The 27,935-nt window shown below is 48.9% G+C and overlaps 1 protein-coding gene across 6 annotated transcripts in view; it reads right to left on the reverse strand.

Moving 5' to 3' along the window:
- The window catches only part of CHST11 (carbohydrate sulfotransferase 11), a 259,731-nt gene that overhangs the window by 215,557 nt on the left and 16,239 nt on the right, over window positions 1–27,935 (reverse strand). The window contains exon 1 of one of the 6 annotated variants that reach the window (XM_064590702.1): window positions 13,007–13,439. The exons of 4 other annotated variants lie outside the window; for them this stretch is intronic. The gene's annotated coding sequence lies outside the window, so the exon portion shown is untranslated. Of the gene's footprint in view, window positions 1–13,006; window positions 13,440–27,935 lie in introns of those variants that run through there. One more of the 6 variants, XM_064590704.1, reaches the window with a different exon arrangement.

Genomic DNA, 27,935 nt, shown 5'->3' on the forward strand with positions numbered 1-27,935 from the left:
TTACAGATTCTGGCCAAGGTCATTCCCTTCTACTGACTAGAAAACTTATCAGCCAGAACATCTCGGTTCCCAAAATGTTATTTTTCAAAACCATTTCATGATCAAGACAAGGTGACATCACATTCAACTAACTATCCAAAAGCCAAGAAATTGGCCATACGAGGTCCAGCTGTCCACCGACCGTCCACTGCACTTACTACTACATTCTGCAGCTTCAAACTAAATGAAAAAAGAGAAGACCTGGGAGAACATCAGGACGACACTATGACAACATACAGCTCAACCCTTCTTTGAGAGACAGCGAGAACGCAGAAATGGGCATCCTGATTTCCAAGTTCCAAGTAAGTTTTGTAGGGCAGCCCCACAAACAGGACGCGAAACAGAATTTCCTAAGTGATGGAAGGAAGTGAGCCCCTGCGCTCCAGAAGGGAAGTGAAGGGAACACCGGCACAGGGGAGAAGACATTCTATTAGTAGCAAGACCAACAAAAATTGCTTTTGAAGAGGGGAGGGAATTTAGGCTGTAAACTCCATAGGGTGAAGGCTGATTCACCCCAGGGTTGCCCCAAACTGCTCCAGCATCTTGTCCAACGTCTTTCTCTCGGTGAAATTCCACAAGTCTAAAATATTCATCTCCCCTGATGCTTGGATTTATGGTAGTTTCACATCTAACACAAGAGGTTGAAAGCCCCCTGTCAACCTCACCCATTAAAAAGTATGTACAAATTCCCCAAAGCCATGAAACGAGGCACTCTCATGGGTACATTCCTCAAATTACAAGCTACCAAAATACTTGACAACAACACACTGGGTTGTTGACTCCTCTCTTAAAAAAAAGTCAAGAACCTCACATATCAACTTGCAAGAATCACAAACCGACTTCTCATAAATACACTCCCAGGAAATTAGCTGAGCGGCTCAGTCCCAACAAAGGGAAAGCATTGTCTGCCAAACAAGAGATTCTCTTCATTAATGTCTCTCTTGTATTGATTATGGGCGACATGCTGTATAAACAGTGTTTCCACAATGAGAAGAAAGGAGCAAAGTTTTGCTGTAGTCACTAAATTCAATAGTTGCCAACTCCCTGCAGATTCTATTCTGCTCCTGAAAGCCTATTTGGCCATCCCTCAACTCAAAGGTTCTAAACCAGCAAGATGGGTGCTGTATACTCTGCAGCTACCAGCCAACAACCAGATAAACTTTTAGCCTAAAAATTAACTGGGCTCTGGTGCACCTAGCTGGCTCAGTTGGTAAGCCACGCAACTCTTGACCTCAGGCTTGTGAGTTCCAGCCCCACTTTGGGAATAGAGATTACTTAAAAAAATAATAATAATAATTAACTGGTTCTAGGAAGAACATAGAACAACACTCTTATCTTCACCATGCATAAACTGTAAACGGCAACGCACAGTCTCCAACCCCACCTTCCTGATTCAAAGATCCCCATTTTATTACACAGCTGCAGACTAGGACCTAAGGTTGCATGAAATGTAAGTAAGGTTGGTTAAGACCAGCTTTAAAATGAAAAATCAGATAGAGGTGTTACAAAAAAAAAAAAAAGGAGAAGAAGAATGCTACATATCTCTTGCATAAACACTGTTGTGAGGGGTCTTGCTAAACAGAAAATGAATACATTTCTCTGCCCCACTGAGACCAAGCTCTGGCCAGTAGAATGAAAGTAGAAGTGGTAGGACCCAATTCCAGGCCCAATTCAGCTGCCTAAAAGAGCAGATGACCTTCAGCGTGACCTTGGGAGTGCTACGTTTTGAAGGGCAGATCAACAAGATGGAAGAAGCCTGGGGCCCTGAAACACCAAATGGATGACAGGTGCCCAACGAGAACACCTGTGCTGGACTGTTGCATAAGTGAGAAATAAGCTTGGGTTCATTCTCAGGATTTGGGGAGGTAGGTTACAGAAGCTGGTGTTAACACAGGCAATCATGAAGAGTCCATCATAAGTATCTAAGTTAGAGTCCCTCCGGGTCTGGATCCATGGAATCCAGTGTCCTGTGCCACTTGTGAAGGTGACTCTTATTATGCACCCCTGAACCCCTAGCAGTCTGGGGGGCTTCTCCCAGTCTTTGGTCTTAGAACGAGGGTATCACAAGAGTGGGGTAAAACTCCCCTGTCCATAGTCCCCAACAGGTACTGAGTACCCACTCTAAGCTAGGTTCTTCTCTAGACACTCGGGCACAGAGACATGTTTCCTGCCGCCTTTGAGAGGGGCGAAGAGGAGACCCATCAGCAAATAGCGTACGTCAACCACAGCACGACGTCACAGAACCCCGGGCGAGCTACGAAATGGTGGAGTGCTGCTCCTTCCTTGGGGGAAGCTGGTTAGGGAAGTCATCATGAAGAATATGATCTGGCCAAGTCTGAAGGATGATTCTAATTCTGGCTGTGCTGACGGTGGTGGGAGAGGCAGCTGTGGCGGTGACGGGAGTGCTGGGAGCGGTCACGGTGGTCCCAGCGGTGAGGAATGGTGGTGATGGGGGCAGTGCCGGCCGTAATGACGGCTCAGCCATTAGGAGGACTGTCCCACCACACAAGTAATCACAAGAGACTTATTTACCCACCACCATCTCTTCTCACAAGATCAGCATATCCACAAAAAACCAATCATGTCATCCTACATCCTAAGAACAATAATTGGGTGGGTGAGGGTTTGCTTGTATATGAAACTGTGAGGCTAGTAATTGCAGTAAATTACAAAAATGGCCCCATTTCTTCAGTCCTCCCTGATGTGCTCCTTTGGCCTTGGAACTTGGCATGTCCTCCTGGGCAGGGCATTCTGCCCCACGTTCCGAGCTCAGCCATGTGACTTGCTCTGGTCAATGGGTCGTCAGCAAACATCCTGCAGTGGATTTAAAAGCATGGCTTGCTGCGTGGCTTCCTGGCCACAGCACCTTTGCTGCACCCATGAGAACTTGCCCGGGCTACCCTGCCCGTGGATGAGCGGCCTGTAGAACACAGTCGAACCACCTCGGTCATGCCGGCCAAGGCCATTCTGGATCAGTGAGCCTCAGACGTATGAGCAAAGCTAGGCAAGAGCACCCAGATATGTGAACAATAAACAATCATCGTGTGCTGCTGAGGCTTAGTGGTTGCTTGCTTGCTAGGCAGCCCTATTGTGGCAATAACTGATAGAGCACTATCGTGTTCCTTCCCCTTTTACAGACGGAGAAACCGAGGCACAGAGAGGTAAAGTGAATTCATCAAGGTTACACAGCTGGTACCTGGCAAAGCTGGAATTGGAAAGCAGGGAGGGGCTCTATGGCCTTCGCTCTTATCCATCTCATCCACCTGAACTTCTCTCAATAAAGCAGTAAGAGTTGATTCTTTTTTTTTTTTTTTTCAAGCTTTTATTTATTTATTTGACAGAGAGAGTACCAGAAAGCGCAAGCAGGGGAAACAGTAGAGGGAGCAGGAGAAGCAGGCTCCCGCTGAGCAAGGAGCCCGACGCGGGGCTCGATCCCAGCACCCTGGGACCTTGCCTTGAGCCGAAGGCAGATGCTTAACCGACTGAGCCACCCAGGCGCCCCAGAGTTGACTCTTAATCAGTAGGAGGCAAAGCGCTCTGCCCAGGCTCCCCAGCGGGGCCCTCCGGTCTGGGAGAAGGGATCCTCGGTACCCTGCTAACTGGCGGCACCCACCCTCCTCTAGCCATTGAGTTCGCACTGACAGCGATGAAGGCCGTCTGCTCTCCCAGGAGCTGTGCACCAAGCGGAGGGAGCCTGCACACCTGAGCTCGGCCTGCCCTTCCCGGCCCTACACCGGCACCTCCAAAGAGGCCTCCTCAGGGCCAGCACCTGGAGCACGCAGGGGTTTCCTCTCCACCACTCCCCGCCCCATGCTCACCCCTGCCAGGCTTTCCGGCTTGGCAGCAGCAGCGTCTTTTCACACTCACCAGGAAATCTGCAGGAGTAGTGTGCCCATGGCACCGGCCTCGGCGCTCAGCTCCCTCACCTCCACTTCCGGCTTCCGCCCGGCTTCCGCCCGGCTTCCGCCCGGCTTCCGCCCGGCTTCCGCCCGGCTTCCGCCCGGCTTCCGCCCGGCTTCCGCCCGGCTTCCGCCCGGCTTCCGCCCGGCTTCCAGGTTACCCCCATGTGCAGGGCAGCTGTTGTGACAGCCGGCTGTGTATGTTCCCTCTCCTGTCCCCCCCCCCAACACCTCTAAGTAACGAACGACGACAATGATTTGGCAAGGAGAGCATGAGCCTCTGCCAAAATAAGAAGTCCGTCAGGCCGACTCTCAGAGTTACTGTGTCCTCTACCCCTCGGCCCAGCCAGGTCGCCTGCGCGTTTCCCAACCTCGCCGATCGCCACGGGACGGAAGGCGACCACTCTAACCTGGGGCGCTCGTCCGCAAGGCAGCCCGAATGAATTAGCCTACCTGAGGGAAGCCTACAAGCTCTGTCCACGGTAAGCCTCCCGCGGGGCTGGAACGCACGGACACTTGAACACAGCCTTCCCAGGGACAACCCTAAGCGGCGGGGCGGGGGCAACACTGGCCCCCAGTTAGCAAGGCAGGTACATCCGCCTCTCTGCAGCTCCACAAGCAGGTACGACTTTTCTGCCATTTTAGAGATGGGAAAACAGAGGCTTTGCATTATTAACTAACTCCCAGGCCACGTGGCTAATGCGAAGCACTGCGGGGCTTTGAACAAAGATCCACCCCACCTTCTGAGCCTGCTCTGAAAGACATCTATGCAAGATGACATTCAGAGTTCCGAGTGCCCGTGACGCTGGATGTCTATGCATCTCTGTGATCCCTAAAGCCATGATCAGAATGAGAACACCTGACTTTTAGGAAATTCTCTCCATAGTCACTTGTGGTGAGTGAGTGTAGTGCCCGCGCGGTGTTTTGGGGATGGCAAGGACAGAGCCGATGTCACATCTCTTATCCAACCTCAATTCCCACCCAGTGGCCGAGGGTGGGGCGAATGGGGAGTAAAAATGACATTAGTTATCTGTAAAATTAACCATCACAGAGATAACCCTTCATATCTCCTCCCAACTGGTCCTATTTTAGCAAAGCATTAGGCACAAAGTAGGTAAATAATGCACCGGTGGACAAAGCTGAGTGGCTAAGCAGATAATAATAGTAACAATAACAGCTACGCTTATCGAGGGCTCGTGAAAGCTGAGAAGTGCCAAGCTCTTTCCAGATGTTATCTGACTCCAAGGAATATTATCCCCATTTTACAGATAAAGAAATTGCAGTTTACAGAGGTTAAGTAATTTGCCCAAAGTCACACAGCCAGCTCAGTAGGAGAGCTGTGACTCCAGCCCACACCCCAGTCACTGTGAAATCCATTCCTCTAAAAATCCACTCCTCTAAAAACCCCTGCTATGCGGTGTGGTCCCCAGAAGCATCCACATCACCAGGAGCTTGTTAGAAATGCAGAATCTCGGGCGCCTGGGTGGCTCAGTTGGTTAAGCCACTGCCTTCGGCTCAGGTCATGGTCCTGGAGTCCCGGGATCGAGTCCCGCATCGGGCTCCCTGCTCGGCAGGGAGTCTGCTTCTCCCTCTGACCCTCCTCCCTCTCATGCTCTCTGTCTCTCATTCTCTGTCTCGCAAATAAATAAAATCTAAAAAAAAAAAAAAAAGTAGAAAAAAAAAGAAATGCAGAATCTCAGGCCTAAGAAGTCAGGAGCAGGCGCCCCGTTAAATCTGCAAAGCATTCACCCAGACCAGGGTTCCTCAGCCTCAGCACTACTGGCGTTCGGGGCTGGATGCGTCTTTGCTCTGAGGGCTGTCCTGTGCAGGGCAGGACGTTTAGCTGCATCCCTGGTTTCCACCCACTAGACGCCAGGAGTAACTCTCCTTCCTCCCCAAGTCATGAGGACCAGAAATACCTCCAGCAGTGCCCAGTGTCCCCAGAGAGAACAGAACAGTCCCCAGCTGAGAGCCCTGGTTAGACTAGAGCACACTTCTGCGGGGCTAAATTTCTGGCACAGACCAGCGGTTTGTATGCAAAAATTAGAGGCCTGTCTCATTGGCGTCTGCACGCCAAAAAAAAGAAACTGAGTTCCAAGGACGGTGTTTGGCTCTAGATCGGTCACTGACTGCCCTGTGAAACAGAAGGTGACAATCACAGATTTGCTCCTCTGTGTCCAGCCCCAGCACCAAGAAGGCTGGACTAGCGCGGGGCTTTGCCCAACCTCACGGCACACGAGAATCACCTGGGAACTGTGCCCGACCCAACCATTCCAGATCTACTAAGAACCTCCAAATGGGGCCCTGGAATCTGCTTTTTAAAAAAGCTCCTCAAGGGGCGCCTGGGTGGCTCAGTTGGTTAAGCGACTGTCTTCGGCTCAGGTCGTGATCCTGGAGTCCCTGGATCGAGTCCCGCATTGGGCTCCCTGCTTGGCGGGGAGTCTGCTTCTCCCTCTGACCCTCCCCCCTCTCATGTGCTCTCTCTCATTCTCTCTCTCTCAAATAAATAAATAAAATCTTTTTAAAAAATTGGTATAAAAAATAAAAAATAATTAAAAAAAATAAATAAAAAAGCTCCTCAAGAGATCCTAATGTACCTCATCCATGAGTTGGCTTTTAGGAAGTTATTAGACTAGAACATTCCAAAGGGTCCTAAATTCGAGTGACTCAGGCCTCCTCCCCACCCAGCCATGTGACCGACAGCCGACTCGAAGAAACCAGATCACCCCGAGAGTCAGCTGTGATCCAACCTGCATGAAACACACACACACACACACACACACCCAGGCAGGTGCTTTGGGCACGGTGAGGTGGCCTCCGCAGGGATGGCACTCAGCGGTACCAAAGGCAGCACCGTGGTGTCTGATTTTTTTAAGCACACGTGCCATTGCTGCCTAACTCTGCTAATTACATTAACACAGCTGGATCGAGTTGGGGGTGGGGGGTGGGCAGGGCTGCTCCAGCCAAGTGCGGTCATGGGGAATGAGGCACAGACACAAGACTTTTCTGCAGCTGCAAAGCTGCATGAGGTACCAACGTGGCCCGGAGGGGCAAGTCCTTCGCAGTCATCAACTATCCTCACAGCAAGACGATGATTACAAGGATGCTGCCCTGGGTGTAGGAGGTACATCCCCACCGCGCCCCCGCCGCCCCGGTAAGACAGCCAGAGAGCCCGGAGCCATCTTCCTGATTGGGGCAAACTCAGTGGAAGGATCTGCAGAGCCAGAAAGAAAAGCTGACATTTACCAGGTGCATTGAACGTGTGAGGCACTTCCTTCATCGCTTCAGGGAGGCTGGCCACATCTGTTACAGATGAGGAGAAACTGAGGCTCAGAGCCCAAAAGCACTTCATTCCAGGACCCCCAGAATCCATGGTGGGAAGAGATCTGGGCTCTTTCTTTCTTTTTTTTTTTTTTTTAAGATTTTATTTATTTGACAGAGAGAGACACAGTGAGAGAGGGAACACAAGCAGGGGGAGTAGGAGAGGGAGAACCAGGCTTCCCGCTGAGCAGGGAGCCCGATGCGGGGCTCGATCCCAGGACCCTGGGATCACAAACTGAGCCGAAGGCAGATGCTTAACGACTGAGCCACCCAGGCACCCCTGGCCTCTTTCTTAAGACAGCCAGGGGCCCCATCTTGTTGCCTTCTTTTGTCTGCTGTGTCTGAAGGGACCTTTAGGCACCAACTCTCCAATTCAGCCAACACCCCAAAGGTGTGCGCAGAAGCCCCCTCTGCCACACCGCCTAGCCCCGGGAACCGAGCTGCAATCCCCAGAGTTCAATGCCAAGTTACGATGCTCAAGGCCTTGGCCCACAGCAAAACAACTGAGGGACTGTCTGAGCCCACAGCACTTCACCATTTTTCATTCAAGAATCCACCCAATGACTTCTTTTTCCTCTCCCCACAAGAATTTTCTCCCCTCCCCCACCCTTTAAATCCTCATCCATTCAGTTACAGCCCGTCCTTGGCTTTTCTGGTCAGTTCCTGAAGCAATCTCTGGCCACAGAGAAAGGGAACAAGTCCTAATGGGTGCCGGGTGCCAAGAGCGGTCATCGCTGGTATCCGGGATTCCCAGGAAGGGTCAAGGCAGCCCTGCCATGAACCAGGTCCCCAGTCCTGCTGTGCCTGCTAGAGACCCAGGGCCCGCAGTCTCACTGGTCAGGCCCCGTCAAGTCGAGGCGCGCCCAGGTGAGAGAATGGAAAGACTTAGTTCTTGGCTGCTCTGTATGGGCCTGGAGCTGTTCTAACCAGTTACAGGGGCTTGCTCTTTTATTCCCAAACATACACACTTCTGAAGGTGGGTAGTAATTACCTACCCCAGTTTGCAGGTGGGCAACAAGGTTCTGGCAGGGTTAATGACTTGCCCCAGTTTTATGGTCTGGATTTTGGGGTCCCCCTCCCCCCGCCCAAATTCATATGTTGAAATCCTAACTCCCAAAGATGATGGTATTAGTTGGTGGGGCCTTTGGGAGGTGCTTCAGTCATGTGGGGGGAGCCCTCCAGAATGGGATGAGTGCCCTTACAAAAGAGGTTCCAGGGAGATGTCTAGCCCCTTCTATCAGGTACAGACACGGCTAGAAGGCATCGGCTATGAACCAGAAAGAAGGCCCTCACCCAACCATACTGGCACCATGATCTCAGACGTCCGGCCCCCAGACTGTGAGAAACAAACTTCTGTGGTTCATAAGCCCCTCCTTCTGGATTCTGTTATAGCAGCCGGAGCAGACTATGACACCAAAGTTACACACCTAGAAAGTGGCAATGGTGGGGTTTGCACGCAGGCTATCCAGGGCCACTCACCACCCTGAGAATGTTTGGAAAGGCATATTAGTCCCGTATGCCAACAGCTCCTTCTCCGTTGTAGCTTGGACCTTGTATTACCTTATCTAAATCTATGGCTGGCACCTAATCTGTTAACACCTCACTACCCCAAGGGTACACCTTGGACCGGCAGCATCACCTGGGAGCTTGTTAGAAAGGCAGACTCCTAGCCACTGCCCCAGACTTGCTGACTGCAGCGTGAGAAGCTCTGATCAGATACTTTTTGCACTTGATCGCTGAAGTGCCAAACGTCTGTCGCTACCCAATTTAGCACCCAGAGCTGTCTCCCAGCTAGCTTACTTGTTAGTTGTTTCACACACGCAGGGGGTGGGGGTGAAAAGTTAAGGCTGGTTGCAGGGGCGATGGAAATAAATTATCACGCACAAATTATCTCCACCCTATTAAATTACCAGCAGTCTAAAGGGAAGACCTGAGCTGTTGTGTTTTGGGGCTGGTATTTTTTGCCCCACAGCAACCAACAGGTACTTATTCCAACAAGTGGATGTCTTCGTTAACTGAAGTATCTGGTCAACCCGGTCTGTTCTAAAAACGAGGCACACAGAGGGGCTAAGAGAAGAGAAGCAGGGAGCAGGGATGTGCTGAGCTGGAGCTAGGAGCCTCTGCCTGCCCGCGTGCTGGCAGAGAAGAAGGAAAGTTACGCTGTTTGCTCAGAGCCGTGCCCTACCCTAAAATCAGCAGCAGCAGGCCCTGTGGCTGATTCCCCGATGGCTCCAGGCAGCAGGCTTTATGGTTAAGGACACAAAATCTGCAAACAACAGAACTGGGCTCATGGCCCAGCTATGAACACCAGGAGGGTGGTCCTATCTGAACAACTCTGTACTCCGTCCCCAGACCCATGTTTTACCTCTCATTCCAGAATGCTCTGGAAAGCTGTTCAGCTTTTATGCCTGTCCCCCTGAGGCTGAGGAACTCAGCCCCTCCGATCCTCAAGGACTCTGAGGGAAATGAAGTGCCCTTAACAGCAGGTCCTGGGCCCTAGGGAGCAAACCTACCTTCCCACCCAGGACCCTACAGAGATGGGAGCCTGAGGAACCTCCTCTCAACGTATTCCCTAAAGTCAGCAGACTAATCGGCCAGCCTGATGCAACCATTCTTATTTCTTTCAGAGGATCCGATGCATTGAAAGCCAAAACGCTGTAGAGTAATCCCACACCAACCCAGGGCCAAAGCTGCCTGCTCTGCTACCCAACGGAAACCCCCCAGGTAAGGAACTGGTAATCCCTCTACTAAATGGGTTTTGGGGGGAAAGCATATCCCCCGCTTTCCTGTTGATGGACGGCTCCTTTCTTAGCTCACATAATCTTTTCTACCCACTTCAGAGAGAAACACCTAGCTAAAAACAAATTGGTCTCATATTGGTCACAAGCCAAAGAGCAGAAGATGTCACAAGTTTGTGTGCCTTCTTCCTTGCTCATTCATTTCTAGTATCCTTGGTTCATTTTACCCCTGATTAGACACGTGGCTTAGAGCAAACCATTTAAAATTCCCCGTGCTGCTTATCCCTAGGCTGGGACTGATACCTCCCAATGTAAAAAATGAGGCCAATAAACCCTTTGCAAGCTGCATCCTCCAAAGGGGAGGCACTATTGTACGTTAAGGAAATAAAAGGCGAACTCAGATAAGCTGCCAGGTATTAATGCAAAGTAATAAACCAGGAAAAGGCCCAACAGCAACGTTTTATGGAGACAAAGCAAGAACTTCTCCCAAGGAGGGGGGAGGCCAGGAACTGAGCTTCTAATCTAATAAATCAAAGCGGAAAAAAACAAACCATTAACAAGGCCCAGCAAATGTATCTCAGAAGACAGCTGCAGGGAAAAATAAAAGGAGCTTACAGGTCACCTGGGGTGCCAGATTAAAAATCCACAATCAAATACTGCAAAGCTGTATGAATCTTATTTAGTGCCATCAAAACATAGTTTATAGAGCACTTCCCCGCTGGGCCCTGGGCTGGTGGCACAGGGACAGGGGCTCAGAGGATGCCCTAGACCCACTGGGGGCAGCGTCATGGCCACGGGGAGCCAAGGGAAGACAGCAAGAGAGAAAGGGGATCAGAATGAGAGGACTCCAGCAGTGGCAGGAGGCAGAGGCCCCGGAGAACCCACCCCTGTTTTTGATGATTCCCTTTCCTGTCTTTTTGGGGGGGGGGGCTGAACTCTCCAGCATCGAGCTACCTGCAGTCCAGAGCTAAGTGTCTATTTGATTTACATAATAATGCCTTCTCCATACTCATGAAGCTCTCATGAACCACCACCATGGATCTGGAGCCATTTGTCAGGGCACGTTTTCTCCATGTCTTCCTCCTCGGTGTTTTCTTGCAGAAGCCAAGGTTAAAAAATGTACAGTTGGTCCCAGGACTGCATAAAGTTAATAACCCAACAAGCAACTGCTGCTCCAGGCTTGGGGGTGGGTGGGGGAGGGCGGGGCAGAGTACAGCCCAGGCATCTGGCCATGGGGTCGCTCAATTCATCCCTTCCCACCCTCACTCAGACCAGAAGGAGGGTACAGCATTTCCACCTCAACTGTTGGGGATCCAATGGTGGGTCACAGGCCTCACCCCAAAAACCCCAACCCCTCATCCCCATCCCCACCCACCTTGGCCTCTACAGAAAGCCCAGGCACAGAAGAGTAAATCAAAACTAACTGCCTGCTTCTCTAACAGCCTGTAAGAAATGAATGAAAAACCTAACACTCCTTCCTTCCCCTGAAGAAAAGACCAATCAATACATCCTTGCTGAGTGCTTGCTCTATTCTTTCAGATCCAGGTGAATTAAAAACAAGAACCATGGACCAGACAGGGAGACCTACATTAAACTAGCTCTGGGAGGAAAAGAGACAGGCTGGCAATAGTGAGCCACTGAAGTTTATAGAGTGGGAGAGTGGTGGCCATGTTGAAAAGGAGTTAAAAGGATCAAGAAATGATGAGAAGAAATTCAAAAGTGAATCACCTCTCTCTCTCTCTCTCTCTCTCTCTCTCTCTCTCTCTTCCTATTGCTGGGAAAGGATATAAAACAAAAAGAACTCCTTCCTCCAGCCACCTGCAAACCATTATATTAAAAGTTTCCTAAAAGAAACCCCCCCCAACAATGTTATCAGCTGCGAAAGACTATTAAAATCAATGGCTAACTCAAGTACCCCAGCTCTTTGAACTGAATCCTTCCCACATCTGCCGGAATGGACTTTCTTGGAAATCATTAAGAGCTGCACAAACAACCAAGACCCCTTGCCGACAAGTCAGATCACCCAGAAGTGAAATTGGCTAAAATCTTCAATGGAAAGGGTCTCTTAGGGAAGTTTCCAATAAAAGCATCTTTGAAGGATTGGCTCTCCTGTGAACCGAACTCCACAGTAGATTATTCCGGTCAGGAGACATTAACACCATCCCCATCCTTCATGCCCACATCCCTTTGTTCTTCTGGTTTTTCATGGGGTTGAAGTTAATCCCACCCTGGTGGTTTAAGATCCCCCTAAAACCTAGTCACTTCCCATTCTATCTGCCTGTTTCTCACTACAGGTTGGCAGTAAAGCCTTTAAAATAAAATGGACCCAGATGCTTGGGGAAGTGGGGAAGCGTACATTGGACCCACACACAGACCAGGAAGGAGAGGAGACCCCCCCAAAGATGGGCGCTGTGATTAAGAAGAAACATGAGGCCCAACATCCCTGAAGCCACAGGATCGAACAAAGCAGGGGACAAAAAGATGGACCTGGACGATTGCCAACAGCAGCAGATGCAGGGCAAGGTGGGGCCCTGGGCCAGGTGCCCAGGTCTGCGTGCAAACAGCTGATGAGGGGGCAGCAGGCTTCATCACGCTTGGCCCGATGACCCTCCTCTTCTTCACCCCACCTCGGCCACCATCGCTGACCCAGCTCCTCGGAAAGGGTGGGAGGGGTTAGTGGAGACCAAGAGACTTCAGCCCCTCACAGAAAAACCCAGAAAATGACTGTAACAGGAACTTCCCAAGAAACTACTTGTTGAGTACTACTTGTCTATCCCATGTGAGTGTGTGTATCCAAACTGCCTCTTACAAAGACACCAGTCAGACTGGGTTAGGGCCCACCCATGGGACTTCATTTTAACTTAATCACTTCTTTAAAGACCCAACTTCCAAATACTGTCCCATTCTGAAGTCACGGGGCTTAGGGCTTCAACGTAGGAATTTGAGGGGGGAGGTGGGGGGAGGGACACACAATTCAGCCGCCAACAAATGATAATGGCAGTAACTGACCTGTTAAGTGATGATCATATTACGCCGGGCACTTGACGTTCCTCAGCTCATTGAACCTTTACAAGTGTTCTCATTTCTAAGTCCCAGATAACAGCTCCAGGTGCCATGCGGTTCAAATACCCACAAGCCTAGCCACAGAGGTAGGTCTGAGCCCGGGAGAGGGATAGATGGTGATTGGGCTGTTTCTGGATGGCAAGTTCTTTCACACTCCCCCGTTCAATGAGGCCCTGCACACGCCCTATAACTCATCCTTCAAACTGTCTAGGATTTTGTGGCAGGAAATGACACATCATATTTTCTTTGTCTCATATAAAAAAAAAGAAAAAAGAAGTTTCAGAGGATTAGTCTGTGAGTCAACTTCTTAATGGAGACTTCGTTTTATGGTGCCAAAATCAGAAATATGTAAACAAAACCTATCAGAGTGTGGAGGAGTGGCCCCACAGATTTAAGTGGCGCTGCTGGAATGACCCTGTGCCATTATTTACTGATAGGATTAGTACCACTCCCCTGACTTGACATAACGTAATGTATTTTTCCTAATGTAATTTGAAGTGTTAGTTAATACAATAATCCAACACAAAAAGTAGAGCTGATATGGGGAATTATGGCCACCAATCACAGCAACAGTGCCTAAAAGAAACGGGGCTAATATGATACCTAATCAAAAAACAAAATTAAACTTAAAAATTAAGCCAAATATTTGACATTTATTCCACAGCTTCCACAGCTTTCCAGAAAATTTGGGGGCTCGAAGAATGAACCCTGTAATGTAATAATAACTCATTAATTCAACATTCCCCCCCACACACACACAGATTAGAAACCAAATTCAGGAGTTGAATAGTGTCAATGAAAAATGTTCAAAATGAATTGTGTCTCTTTCTTCACTTCCTCTGTTATTTACTCAAGAGTTATGGGAACTGAAACCAAAAAAGTACAAAGTCCTTCACAAGTCAAGGGCTTAAGAGACTTGGCTACTGTTCATGGCGTCCCAGCTTTGGGCTGCTACATAAGGCTTCTGTGATGACCGAAACATGGGTCTTATTCCGGAATCTTAACGACTCCTGAGCCCACCAAAGAACTCCATTCTCCAGGAAAGATCTCATTACCTCCTACCTACTACCCTGATATGGGTCAGCTCTGGATGTGGATTTTCTATAGCTTAGGGAGGAAGAAAGAGAGAATTCCATGAAAGCCAGGCTCAAACTCAGATGCAGGCCCTCACCAGCTGTGCGACCATGGGTAAATTACTTAAATTCTCTAAGTTTCAATTTCCTCATCCGTAAAATGGGGTAAAAATGGAACCCTCCTCACAGAGTCGTGGTGAGAATTTAGTCACGCAAAGTGCTTAGAAGACCTATCAGTCAATACTAAATTATGCATTGATGACAACATGAAGTAACAATCAGATACCACCTTACGCCCATTAGGATGACTACCAAAAACACAGAAATCAAGTGTTGGCAAGGATGCGGAGAAATTGGGACCCTTATGCACATGTCGGTGCGAATGTAAAATGGCACAGCTGCTACAGAAAACAGTATGGAGGTTCCTCAAAGAATTACAAATGGAATTACCCCATGATTCGGCAATCCCACTTCTGGCTACTTATCCAAAAGAACTGAAAGCAGGATCTCAAGGAGAGATTTGCAGACCCATGTTCATAACACCACTATTCACAATAACCACGAGGCAGAAGCAACCCATGTGTCCATCGATGGATGAATGGATGAGCCAAATGGGGTAGATACATACACTGGAATATCAGCCTTAAAAAGGAAGGGAATTCTGGGGCACCTGGGTGGCTCAGTCGTTAAGCGTCTGCCTTCGGCTCGGGTCATGATCCCAGGGTCCTGGGATCGAGCCCCGCATCGGGCTCTCTGCTCTGCGGGAGGCCCGCTTCTCCCTCTCCCACTCCCCCTGCTTATGTTCCCTCTCTCGCTCTCTCTCTAATAAATAAATAAAATCTTTAAAAAAAAAAAAAAAAGGAAGGGAATTCTGACACTTGCTACGACATGGATGAACCTTCAGGACATTGTGCTAAGAGAAATAAGCCAGTCACAGCAAGACAAATACAGTCAGATTCCACTTTAGGAGGTGGTATTCAAGTAGTCAAAGTCATGGGATGGGAAAGTCGAATGGGGTGGGGGAGAAGGGGATATAGGGCATCATTCAGCAGATACAGTTTTGCAGGCTGACAAGAGTTCTGGAGATCTATCCCACAACCACGTGAATATACTTCACACTGCTGAATTGCACACTTAAAAATGGAAGATAGAAATGTAAATGAAAATGGAAATTTTATGTGATGTGCTTTTTTACCACCATTTAAAAAAATTTTTTTTAATTACGGTTTTAAATCCCTCCACACAGAAACAACTGCGTTGTTTCTGTGTTTTAGAACATGAACTCTAGACGCATCCAAGTCAGCCAGCGAGCTCCCCACCCCTCCCTCAGCGTGAGGGTTCTGAATCCGTGGTGGCACAGAACTAACGCCCACAGATTGCTCAGAGAAGGGGTGCAGCTCAGCGTCGGCAGTCAGCTGCTAACGAGATCAGGCTCGGAGGAGTTTTGAGAAGTTAACTTGAAAAGAAGTATTGTGCCTTAAAACGGATTCTATTTTAAGACTTTGAGACAAAAATCCTTCCCCTGGGAAACTGCCTCCAACTCAGTGATCACATCCTCAGGAGCGGAGACCCTATTTTTCATTTTGGAGATGTTAGCACTGAGCCGTTCCAAGAGGAGCAATGACAAGGAACATTCATGCGTGATGTGTGGTTCCAAGGCAGCGAGGCCTGTGGGCACCAGGGAGGCCCCGGCCAGAGGAGCCAGCCAGCAAGCCCTCAAGTTCCAGGGTCCGTCTTTCAGCTCCACGGCAGCCCTGCAGAGGGGACCCTGCTGGAGATTTGGGGAAATCGGCCCAATTCTATCCACCAGGCTGTAGCCCCAAATCCTAATACCGTGGCTGGGTCACGAATAACAAACAGCTCGTTTCTGCACACATACACCCCCCGGGGAGCCTCACACCAATTGGCTTGAAACGCTTCGGAAGGGACTGCCTTTCGCCGACCTTAACCACGTCTTCCTACGTCCAGGTTCCTCCCCACCAGCCTAAGTCCCGATGAGCATCTGACTGAGCAAGAAGGAGGGAAGCTTCGCTGACTCCTTGAACCCTCAGGCCTTCAATCACCCCTCCACGGCCAACCTGAAGCCTGCTCTCCTCCCATGTCTCCCAGGGAATTAAATCCCGCCCTTCCCACTTAGGAAGCATCCGACACATCTGCAGACGCTACTCCCCCTCTCTCATATGGACATTGCAAAGCCACTAGATTTCAAACCAGCACGTCTTACTCACCTGTGCACCCCCAGCAGCACTGCATCTACCAGGTACTCAGTAAATGTGTGCTGGAGGAACCACACTCAAGAGCCCATTAAACGGCCCCTGGCTACCTGGTTCCAGGCAAAAAGCTCTTTTCCCCTGAGCATCTCTGATGAACAAGCAATCAAGGTCTTGTCCCACCGCTAGACACGGGTTCCCAAGCACACCCAGAGCAGAGGCTCCCCCCATGAATGGGATGGCCAAGGCTTCCACGGGCTGCTGGCGAACCACAGAGCTCGAACACACCATTTCCAAGACAGGCTCGTTTCACTTTCTGATCTTCTGTTGGTCAAGAAAATCTAACTTGGCTGAGAGATGGAAAGAGAGTTCTAGGTAGGCGTATATAGGATTTCAACTTGAAAGTTTCCTCTGCTTTATCTTGGATTCTTGTGAATAAAACCTTAATCTGCTCAACTGATGTCGTGCCCCATGGTGGTATCTCCAAGCTGAATCTCGTTCCAGAAGCCTCGTTCAATAGCCAGAAGTATAACTTTAAAAGGAATTCCATTCTTTACTCATAGCTTCCAAAGGGCATTAACAGGGATTTACTCACGCAATGAGTCAACAATAATGTTCATTGAGTTCTTACTTTGGAGCAGACCCTGGAGTGTGTGCCAGGGATATACAGGGAGAAAAAACAAAGGCTCTGCCCTCAGTCAGCCTCTATTCTAATTGGGGAAATGGGTGATAACAAGGAAAAAGAAGAAAGAAGCTAATTTCAGAAAGTGATACTTGCTCTGGAGAAACTTAAAGAGAGCAATGTAATAAGGGAGAATTCTTTAGACCAAATGGCCAGGGGAAGTCTCTGTAAGCGTGTAACCTCAGAAGCTGAGACTGAATGATGGAATCAGAAAGTCTTTAGGAAGAACAGCATTCCAGGTGGTGGGAACAGCAAATGCAAAGGCCCTGAGGCAGTTCTTGAGGCGGAGAGACCTGGAGCACAGCAAGTGAGACCAAGAGTTGTAGAAGACAGTCATGAAGGTGGGCAAAGGCTGGGTCTGCAGACCCTAGTAAGTGATAAGAATTTCATTCCAGGTGCAATGGGAAGCTCTGAAGGATTTTGAGGGGACTAAGGTAAACTACGGTACAGATCTATTCTAAAGAATAGATCATGGGGGTGGGGACAACTCTTCATTATGTAGATTTTACTTGTAGGCTTTGGCTAACTTCTCCTGTCCATTCTATCCCAGGTCACTCTCAGAAAAGTCTAGACCAAATGAGGTGAGTATGGTGGATTGTCTCTGATGGTCCTGAAGGGCGGTATCTGGGGGAAATCTAACAGGTTATTCATTTCATATGTACACAATGAGAGAATACTTGCAGAGAGCTTAAGACCATACCTAAATGCAACAGGCTCTCAGAAATATTTGCTGGATAAACGAGTAAGTGATTAAACACACTGTCTCCACTTAGCTTGGTGCCAAGACAGATCAAAAAAGTCAAGGGACACGCTGATACTCAGCACAGCACCTGGTCCATGGTAGGGGCTCTCAACAAGTTAGAGCAATGAGTGAAATGTAAGCCAAATGACAGGTTATGCTTAAGATTGCCCTGTATTTTTCTCTTTGAACGACAGTCAATATTTTATTATTTCTCAAACCTGACTCTAGAATTCTGGCTACAGTTCAAAAGCAGGCATTCCTGAGATCTAAATGTTTTCTCTTCAGACCCAGCGTACATACTAAAACATTTTTTCGGAATGTCAGATCTTGTGGTGATGAATCCATCCTCTCTTTTCAAAGGGTGAAAGCTGTCCAGTGTCTACTCCTCAAATTCCCCTGACCGATGTTTAGCAAAAAAAAAGTTTCAAGACTTAACTTATAACAAAAATGCAGCATCAAACCCAATACCTCTCTTGATTTTGTTGAACTTTTCAAGAATGGAAATCACTGTGCTTATACTACTTCATCTGGGATTAGCACAGGCTCAAGACAAAACACGTACATGGTAAAGTTTTCTGACAAAATCTCATATTGTCTGCAATTTACCTCAAAACACTCCGGCACCAACTGCGTGACATAGCGTACGTCCGTGTTAATGGTGGTGTAGTCAGGTAACATCTAAGGTCCCTAAAGAGGAAACACACACTGCCAGGGATGGCTAGTATTTGCAAACGAACAATCAGACGCTCACTGCCCATTGGCCGTCCAGTAGCATATCCGCCATCTTTATCTCCCACATGCACCAGAAGGTGGGAAACTTAGCATAATGAATACTGGAAATAACTCCACACTGGAAAAGAGAGGGGTGTTCAAGATGTGTGGTTTGGCTAGACTTGTCTGCTTTTTCTCAACAAATTCTAGGCCAAAACCTACATCTTTCAGAGTACACCCTGGCCCAGAGTCCCCCCTGGTCTAGGAGCAGACATTTTCAGAGGATTCTGTGGCCTGACCCAGCTAGAAAGTTAGCTGAATGCTTCCCCAGGACTTTCTCATCTGCCCTCAGGGAAACTTCCATGCGAGGTACAGAGAACCTGAGAGGACAGACAACTGGGACTTCATCAGGCTCCAAGCACAAAACATAACAAAGGCTTATGGGACTCCTTGCCGGAAAATGTGCATGAGGCAGGGTTTGGTCTAAGGCTTGCTTTCTTCATAACATTCCCACAATCGATTCTATGGGAAGCCCAATCAATGGCCCTCAGCTCCCTTGAAATGCCAGAGACACAGATCTCTGCCAAAATTAGGCATAATAGTTGTTATGGGCTGAATTGGGTCTCCCTAAAATTCCTATGTTGAGGTCCTAATCCCCCAGTACCTCAGAATGTGACTATAATTGGAGATGAGCCCTTTAAAGAGGTGATAAAGCTAAAGTCAGGCCGTTAGGGTGGGTGCTAATTCAGATCTGACCGGTGTCCTTAAAAGAGGAAATTTAGACACAAAAAGAGACACCTGGAGTGCGTGCACACAAAGGAGACCACGTGAGGAACTCAGTGATGGGGCAGCCATCTGCAAGCTGAGGAGACAGGCCTCAGGAGAAACCAGCTTGCCGACACGGGAATCTTGGACCGCCACCTCCAGAACCCCGAGGAAATACATTTCTGTTGTTGAAGTCCCCCCGGTCTGTGGTATTTAATACACGGCAGGGCAGTCCGAGTGGACAGCAAACAGGCTTCGGTACACACACACACACACACACCCTCTACCTCCACCTGCAGGTGCCCCGGGATGCCCTAGCTGGCAGAGTAAATCCTCACTCTCCATGGTGCCTTGACCTGGCCTGCCTCCCTGGACAGGACAAGCCCCTGTCTCCTCCTCCCTCAGACACTGGCCCCCCTTCCCAGAAGTCCTGGCTCCCTGACTAGCTAGCTTAATTAAAAAAAAAAAAAAAAAAAAAATCCACATAAAAAATTAAGTTGTCAGATAACATGTCTTTTTGAAACTTTAAACAGCATTTTAAACATGCCAAGAATATGTACAAATAATAAAACGATCCATAACCCAACCTCCCACTTCTTAGATTTACTTTTTACTTGTTGTTGTTGAACATTGTTGTCTGTGCCTGTTAATAGTGTTCTTAACCTGAAGGAGCCGGCAACCTCTGTTCAACGGGTGACCTTGAAAGACATTCGGCTGCCTCTCCAAGTTCAACTTCCTCTTCTGTAAAATAGGGACAATGAGAACCGCTCCAAAGCTGTTGCTTAAACAAGATATTATTTCTAAGCCCCCTGTATAGGAGGTGGCAGGCCCTCATGAAGAGGCGCCGCTGTTATTAGTCTAGTAATTATTGCTAACAACAGGGTCGTCATTGTAAGCCAGAATTTCTGACGGAGTCGTGGGGGGGGGGGCGGAGAAGGCTATTTTTAAGCAGATGGAACCTAAACTCATCCACGGCTGGGTTCTTCATTTATTCGGGGTGGGGGGGGGGTCTACTGTGTCCACCAATGGATTCAACAAAAGCAAGGTGAGACACGAAAATATCTCACACCAGAAATGTGGCTTGTTGTTGCTTATCTGTAACTGTATCCAGCTATGCCTCTCCAAGGGATTGCTAAACTGGACTATCGTGTATTTGTATGACAAAAATGGAAACTAGCAAGACCCCAGTGCTTTTAAAACACGTTCCCTCATCAGAAATACCATTTCGGCTGCAATGGGAGTATAGCAGGGCCCCAAGCTGGGGTCTCCCTAGTCCTCAGGAGGAGGACTCTTCCCTCCAATTTGCTTCGGGCCCTTTCCAGCTCTACACTCCGTGGTTCCATGCTTTGGTTTATCCTAGGAAACGGCCCTGGCCATTGGGGCCTTTCATGGGTGTTCGTTATAAATAGGCACCACAGTGAGGCCTGACAGAGAAGTTCCGGGAACACACCCTCCAGACAGTGTCTGCATCCAGAGGAACGAACCAGAACACACAGCTCATGAACCCCGGGCTGGCTCTCTCAAACGCTCACGCTCGCACGGGCCGTGAGGCCCAGGATTAAGCTTGGGCTAATTAACCCCACAGTCCAGCCCAGCAACAGGCAGCAGCCAAGAGGCACAAAGCCAGACCCCCAAAAAGCTGAAGTCATCATATTCAAGAGCCAGGCGCACAGCGGGTCGTTCTCAGGCTCCCGACCTGCCAGTAGCCGCAGAGTGGTCCTCAGCTAATATTCATGTCCATATTATTAAGAAAAATCCACGCTGACTCTGAAACACTTTTTTCCCATGGATGCAAAGGGAGGCAGGAAGACAGTGTGTGACTCAATTACATCTGCTCGAGAATATAGACTAATAATGATCATATTTTCCCTAAAGACAAAAATCTAAAGGTCGAGCAGGAATGACTAGCAGCATCATGCACGGAAAGTAATACAACGAAATGAAACTCAGCCCAGCAGAGAAGGATGTCGGAAGGGAGAAACACACACGCACACATGCACGCGCACACAGAGCTGTGTGATTTACGCTCCAGCTCCAAACCAAGTCAGGCTGTGCCGAGGCTCCCTTCACCTCGGATGGCCCTGCCGCCTAAAAATGGTGTGTCGAGTGTTGCACTCAGAGTGGAGGAGGAAGGCGGGCCAGCAGGAAGTCTGCGGTCAGAGGTCTTTTCATTTTCCCACTATTCCCATTTTCAGCTCAAGCGCTCACGATGAGCCCCACCGATCATGAAAGCACTGTGGCTACCGAACATTAAAGATGCTTTGGGTCTGAATGCAAGGCTCCCCCCGCCCCCACCACCACCACCACCCACCTCCCAGCTCTGACAATGGATGGGAGCATGAAGAGGTGCCCCAATCTGTCCTCTTTTTGCAAGGAAAGTCTAACCTGATGTACAGCTGTCACCACACAGAACTCTGAAGTCAGAGCTGGCTGTTAGATGTCCAGGCTTCACCTTCTGGGCTGAGAGGGGGGCCGGGATCGGTGGAGCTCCCGATGACCGTGGGCCCTTCTTGGGACCTGCCGGCCCAGGCCACCTGCTGCTGCCGAGTCTGGGCCCCGTGCTGCCCTTGTGACCCACCCCCTAAGCGGCTTTCTAAGATCAGATCAGATACAAATGTCCCTTTAGGTGACCCCTTGTATTCTCCACTGGAATTACCTACCATTGCGGAGGTCAATCTCTGATTTTGCAGAGCTACCCAACCTGCCAGAGATGGGTTTCTCAAAATGAGGTCAGGGAACGCCCTGAATCAGAATCACCTGGGGGATCTGTCTGCCAAATAGAGTCCCACCTGAAACCTGCTGAATCCAACCCCACATCTGCATTTTGAGCAAGCTCTCCAGGCGACTCAAGAAGCCCATGAATATTTGAGACTCACTGCCCTAGTGCAGCAGTCCCCCCCCAAAATTTCCAAGGGCGGGTTTAAAAGAAACACACATTTCTGGACCCCCACAGCCTGCAAGAGCTCCCTCCCTGAATCCCTGATAGAGACCGTCTGGCGTGGGGCCCGGGAATTTAATTCCCCAGAGAGCACCCATGTTTGTGAGCTCCCGACATCAGGCCGTTTCCCCCCAAAAGTGGCCCCCACTCCTTCCCCATCCTTTTCCTAACTCCCACTCACCCATGTCTTAGAGAAAGAAAGCCTTCTATGAGCACCACCACACGCCGGCCGCCAGTACCAGATTCGGTTTCCTTACCACAGCCTCTCAACATCCTGTCCTCTTTCGTATGCCTTAGCTCACCTGTTATTAAATACGTACCTGTTTCATACTTGTTTAATGTCTGGATCGTCCACTAGACTGAGAAGAATGACAGATATGTATCACTGACCACCTACAGTGTCCCCAGACAGCGACCCCTGCATGTTGCACCTACACATAGGGCAACGCTGAGAAGCCAGATCCACTGATTCCAGTTGGGAACAATTCCCACCAGCAAGAAATGTGTTCTTCCTGACTCTGTTAGTTTCCCAGGGCTGCTGTAACAAAGTACCACAAACTCAGTGGGCGTAAAACAACAGAAACTTACTCCCTCCCAGTTCCGGAGGCTAGAAGTCCAAACTCAAGGTGTCGGCAGGGCTGTGCTTCCTCCAAGGCCTCTGGGGGAAAATCCGTCCTTGCTTCTTCCCGATTGTGATGGTTCCTGGGGTTCTTGGCTTGTGGCTGCATCTCTCCAGTCTCTGCCTCCCTTGTCACATGGCCTTCCTCCTGTGTGTGTCTCTGTGTCTGTTCTCTTAAAAGGACACCAGTCTTATTGGACTAAGCAACCCCCCACCGCGACTCCAATATGACCTCATCTTAATTAATTACATCTGCACTGACCCTATTTCCAAATAGGGTCATATTTCCTGAGGTTCCAGGAAGGACATGAATTTTGCAGCAACACCATCCAACCCAGTCCACTGACCAAGCAGAGGTTCATGAAATATACTTGCATTCAACAAGGACTGGGCAGATAACCATCTGAAGTGTAGAACCCTAATGCAGCAGAACGAGTGGTTAACCCCCAATATCCATTCTCTAGCTCTCTTTAGAGCTAAAAGGCCAAAATATTAGCAGAGCACATGAGCGCACAGAATAAAGACTACCTTGCCCAGCCTTCCTGGCAGACCGCGATGGCTGTGACTCAATGAGACATAAGCAGAAGTAATGGGTGCAAGGACACACCCTCCACCGCACCTCTCTCCCTCTTCCCGCTGGCAGGATGCAGACATGGAAGTGAGTCATCTTCAACAAGTGGATGAAGACACAACCTTCGGTAGAGCGATGCAACAAGATGGAAGGCGTGTGAGCCTCCAGCACCACGGAATCACTGCATCCACCCAGAACTAGTGGCCCAAGGAAAATACGCACTATCAGCTTGTTTGGGCCACAAGAGTACTTGTGTCTTCCTAAAACAGGAGGTAAGTGGACTCAAAAATTCATGTCACCACTTTAATCCAAACTGGTTTTCCAAGCAGCAAAAATAAAATTCCAAAGAATACTGTCTACTCTAAGAGTGCAAGGTGTCTTTTTAATCCAATTATAGATTTTTCACCTCTTGCCTTTCTTGCCTTGGTTCTTCTTCAGAAAAAAAAGAACAGCCTTCAACAGCCCATGGTGACCCTGGACCACAAGCAGCCACGATGCCACATGGAGACCACATCGCCAAGGCCACACTGGAGCATGCCTAGATGCTGTCTTATTTTCCAAAATCGTTTCCAAAGCCAATTCTAAACCTCTTACTTTAGTCACAAGATAAGTCTTAGCCGCTCTTACCTGAGCTCTTCAGTCAAGGCATTGTGAACTTCTAGGATTCCACAAGCTGGCTAGAATTCCTGCTGGCCAAGTGATTAAGCTGGTATCAGTTGTCATTTTGGTTTTGCGAGGTGGCTCCTCCCAACACTCTCAACACGGGTTTGGTGTCATAGGTACAGCTCAGTACAAACACTGTGTGGTTTCTTTTTTTTTTTTTTTTGAGAGAGAGAATGAGACAGAGAGCATGAGAGGGGGGAGGGTCAGAGAGAGAGGCAGACTCCCTGCCGAGCAGGGAGCCCGATGCGGGACTCGATCCCGGGACTCCAGGATCATGACCTGAGCCGAAGGCAGTCGCTTAACCAACTGAGCCACGCAGGCGCCCCCAAACACTGTGTGGTTTCTGACCAACGTTCAGTGCCCCATCTTAAACAATGCATCCCCAGTTTTCTTTGGAAACCATTCTCTCCCCATTCTCCCCCATTCTCAGCTCAACTCTTGGACTGGGCATGTGACCCCAGCCACACCAATGATAATCATTCATTCATTCATTCAACACATATTTATTGAACACTTACTATAAGCCAGGCACTGTTCCAAGAGTTGGGGAAAGGACAGTAAACAAAATATAAAAATCCCTGTCCTCATAGAGTTTACAGTTTAGGACTTTTATGGGAACTGCTGTGAATGAGAGGTACTCTCTTTATCGGGATTGCAGAGAGGATGGGATGGTGGCTGGAACTGCTGGCAGCCATCTTGCCACCAAGAGGAGAGAGGGCATTAGACCTGATGCTAGAGTGCTTGTACCCTGCCACACTTTTTCAATTCTCTGTGCCCAGAAAAAAATGGTCCTTTTTTTGCTTAAACCAGTGTGAACAGGGTCAAGGAGAAGGAGACCTACATCTGAAAGTCTCCTGACCAACCAATACCTTAAGCTCCCTGAGAAAGGTATTTGAGGCAAGTTCGGAAATGCCAAGTAAAAACAGGTAATTTTTCCGAGAAGGCCCACTCTTGAATATTCTTCACCACCAGGAAGTATTTTAAAGTTTCCTTCCATGTTTCCATTTCCAGTCTTAAAAACCACCCCACTAGGGGCATCTGGCTGGCTCAGTCAGGAAAGCATGCAACTCTTGATCTCAAGGTTGTCTAAGTTCAAGCCCCACGCTGGGTGGAGAGATTACTTAAAGATAAAAATCTTAAAAAAAAAAAAAAAAAAAAAAAGACATCCCTCTAATCACCTCCTAGAAGGGAGGAACCAGTTCATGGCCTCTCCCACTGGGCATTAAGGGCCAAACCATATCAACAGCTCCAAAATGACCAGAAACTAGATGGTTCCAGCCACCTGGCACCCTTCCATTTCTGATGGCTACAGGTAGCATCACCTTTACCTCCCAAAGGACTAAGTCACAATGGCTATTCTCAAGGTGGTTACTGGGTCCCAGTGCCTCCGATAACTGCTTTCAGCCCTAGGCAGGGATTACCATGTTCCAGGGCCCTCCGTGTGCTTACAGTTAGCAGTAGTGTCTGAACTAGACACAGATAACCAAGGTTAATTGACCACATCCTATTTAACAGGAAACCTACCAGCCAGCTATTTTAGAGCTATTCTCACTTCCCCTCAACCTCTCCTCCCAAAGTGCAAAGTTGATAGGAAATAAGAGTGTGCAAAAAGACAAAAGGGGGGAGTGACAGTGAGGACTCCAGAATTCTTTTTCTTCCCAGATTTTATTTATTTATTTGAGAGAGAGAGCACAAGAGAAAGCACAAGAGAGAGAGGGAGAAGCAGACTCCCCACTGAGCAGGGAGCCTGATGCGGGACTCGATCCCAGGACCCTGGGATCATGACCTGAGCCAAAGGCAGACGCTTGATGACTGAGCCACCCAGGCGCCCCAGAATTCTGACAGAAAAAGGCTTAGGGGAGTCTCCCTGGTGGAAGAGGCAGGAGGCACTGCATCTGCAAACAGTTCATCTCTCTTCATGTGTGTTTTGGGGTGATTTGGTGTGGGCTGATGGAAATTGTGGGAGGCTTAACGTTTCCCCTAAGCCATCCCCTGACGCTGCCATGAGAGTGGTTTGCACCCAGTCTGAACTCCAATCCCAAGAGTAAGTGACTCACCATTCTTATTTCAAAGACACACTATAGAACTCAAAGACTTACGTATAAAAATGTTAATTATAGGGACGCCCGCCTGGCTCAGGTGAAGGAGCATGTGACCCTTGATCTCAGGGTCCTGAGTTTGAGTCCCACATGGCATGCAGACATTACCTAAATAATTTTTTTAAACTTTAAAAACGTTAATTATAGCATTTTTTTAAAGGGAAAATCTTGTTTTAAAATGTTCAAGAGAATGACTGAATTAAACCCATCAAGGCTTCCCCTCTGGAGGCACAGGCAAGAGAGATGTCACATGGGAATCCCATCTGCCCTGTGTGCGTGCATATGTGTGCGTGCGCGCGCGCACACGCATAACCATCAGCAGTGTCTTTTACTTTTGCAAAAGGAAAGACACAGTCATCAGCTGGATTTGGTTGTGTTTTTCTCCCCCCCCACGCCCCTGCTTCCTGTTTAGGGGAGTCCGTCCCCCCAAACCTGAGAGCATCACCAAGATTCAGCTGCCCAGAGAGGCTTCATTCTCAGACCACCGCTGACCACGACCCTTCTGGGGGTACAAGGCACTAAAGAATCGCTCCACAGTGCCACGGTATCTTGGTCCCTGTCACTGAATGAACTCCCTCCCATCTGAATTCCTTCCTCCATTAGCTGAGGACCACTGGGTACACAATGCCTCCTAGAGCTATTATTATGTCAACTGTAGGGCAGTTGTCCATTTTCCTTCCCACTCAGGGAACATCCCGCTATACATTTTTCCTCCTCAATCACAGAAAGGAGGTTTGCACACAGACACTAACCCCGTGGTTGGCACACAGAAGTAAGTTCTCAGCAGGGGCGCCCGGCTGGCTCAGTTGGAAGAACATGTGACTCTTGATCTTGGGGCCATGACTTTGAGCCCCACATTGGGCGCAGAGATTACTTAAATAAGTAAATAAACTTTAAAAAGAAAAAAGACGTAAGTTCTCAGTAGAGCATTTGACGTCTGACAGACCCGGGATCCCAGCTCTAGCACTTAGCAGCTACGCGTTTCTGTCCACTCGGGCTACTATAACAGAACAGCAGAGAATGGGTAGCCCATAAACAAGAGGAATGTATTTCTCACAGTTCTGGAGTCTAGAAGCCCAAGATCAGGGTGCCGGCATGCTCAGGTGGGGCTCACATCTAGCACCTTCTCTCTGAGTCCTCACATGCTGGAAGGGGCAAGAGATCTCTCTGGAGCCTCTTTTATGAGGGCACTAATCTCATTCCTGAGGGCTGCACCCTCATGACCCATGCACCTCCCACGTTCCCAACTCTTTTACTTTTTTAAGAGTTTATTTATTTATTTATTTTGAGAGAGAAAGAACTCAAGTGTGGGGAGGGGCAGAGGGAGAGGGGGAGGCAGGAGAATCTCAAGCAGACTCCATGCTGACTGTGGAGCTTGACACAGGGCTCGAACTCATGACCCTGAGATCATGACCTGAGCTGAAACCAAGAGTCAGATGCTTAACTGACTGAGCCACCCAGGCGCTGCCAAAGTTCCCAACTCAACACCATCACCTCTAGGCCTTAGGATTTCAATATATGAATTTGGCAGGGAGAGGGAGAACAAAAATCTAGACCACAGCGCTATGTTACCTTAAGTCAATTACAAGACATGTCTGCCCCCCACCTAAAAACGAGGATGCCAACAGAGCCTCCCTCACCAGGCAGTTGAGAAGACTAAAGCGTTTAACACCAGTGAAACAAGGCACAAAGCAAGGAAGCAGCTAAGATGGATCTTTTAATTGAATTTCAACCCTGAGGATGATCCAGTGGCCTCACAGACACGCACTGAGATTGTGGAGGTGGCTTTCAGACCAGCGCTG

Source organism: Mirounga angustirostris, unplaced genomic scaffold, assembly GCF_029215605.1.
Source record: "Mirounga angustirostris isolate CCGP_5_RB_7025 unplaced genomic scaffold, mMirAng1.0.hap1 SCAF_5, whole genome shotgun sequence".
Lineage (NCBI taxonomy): Eukaryota > Metazoa > Chordata > Mammalia > Carnivora > Phocidae > Mirounga > Mirounga angustirostris.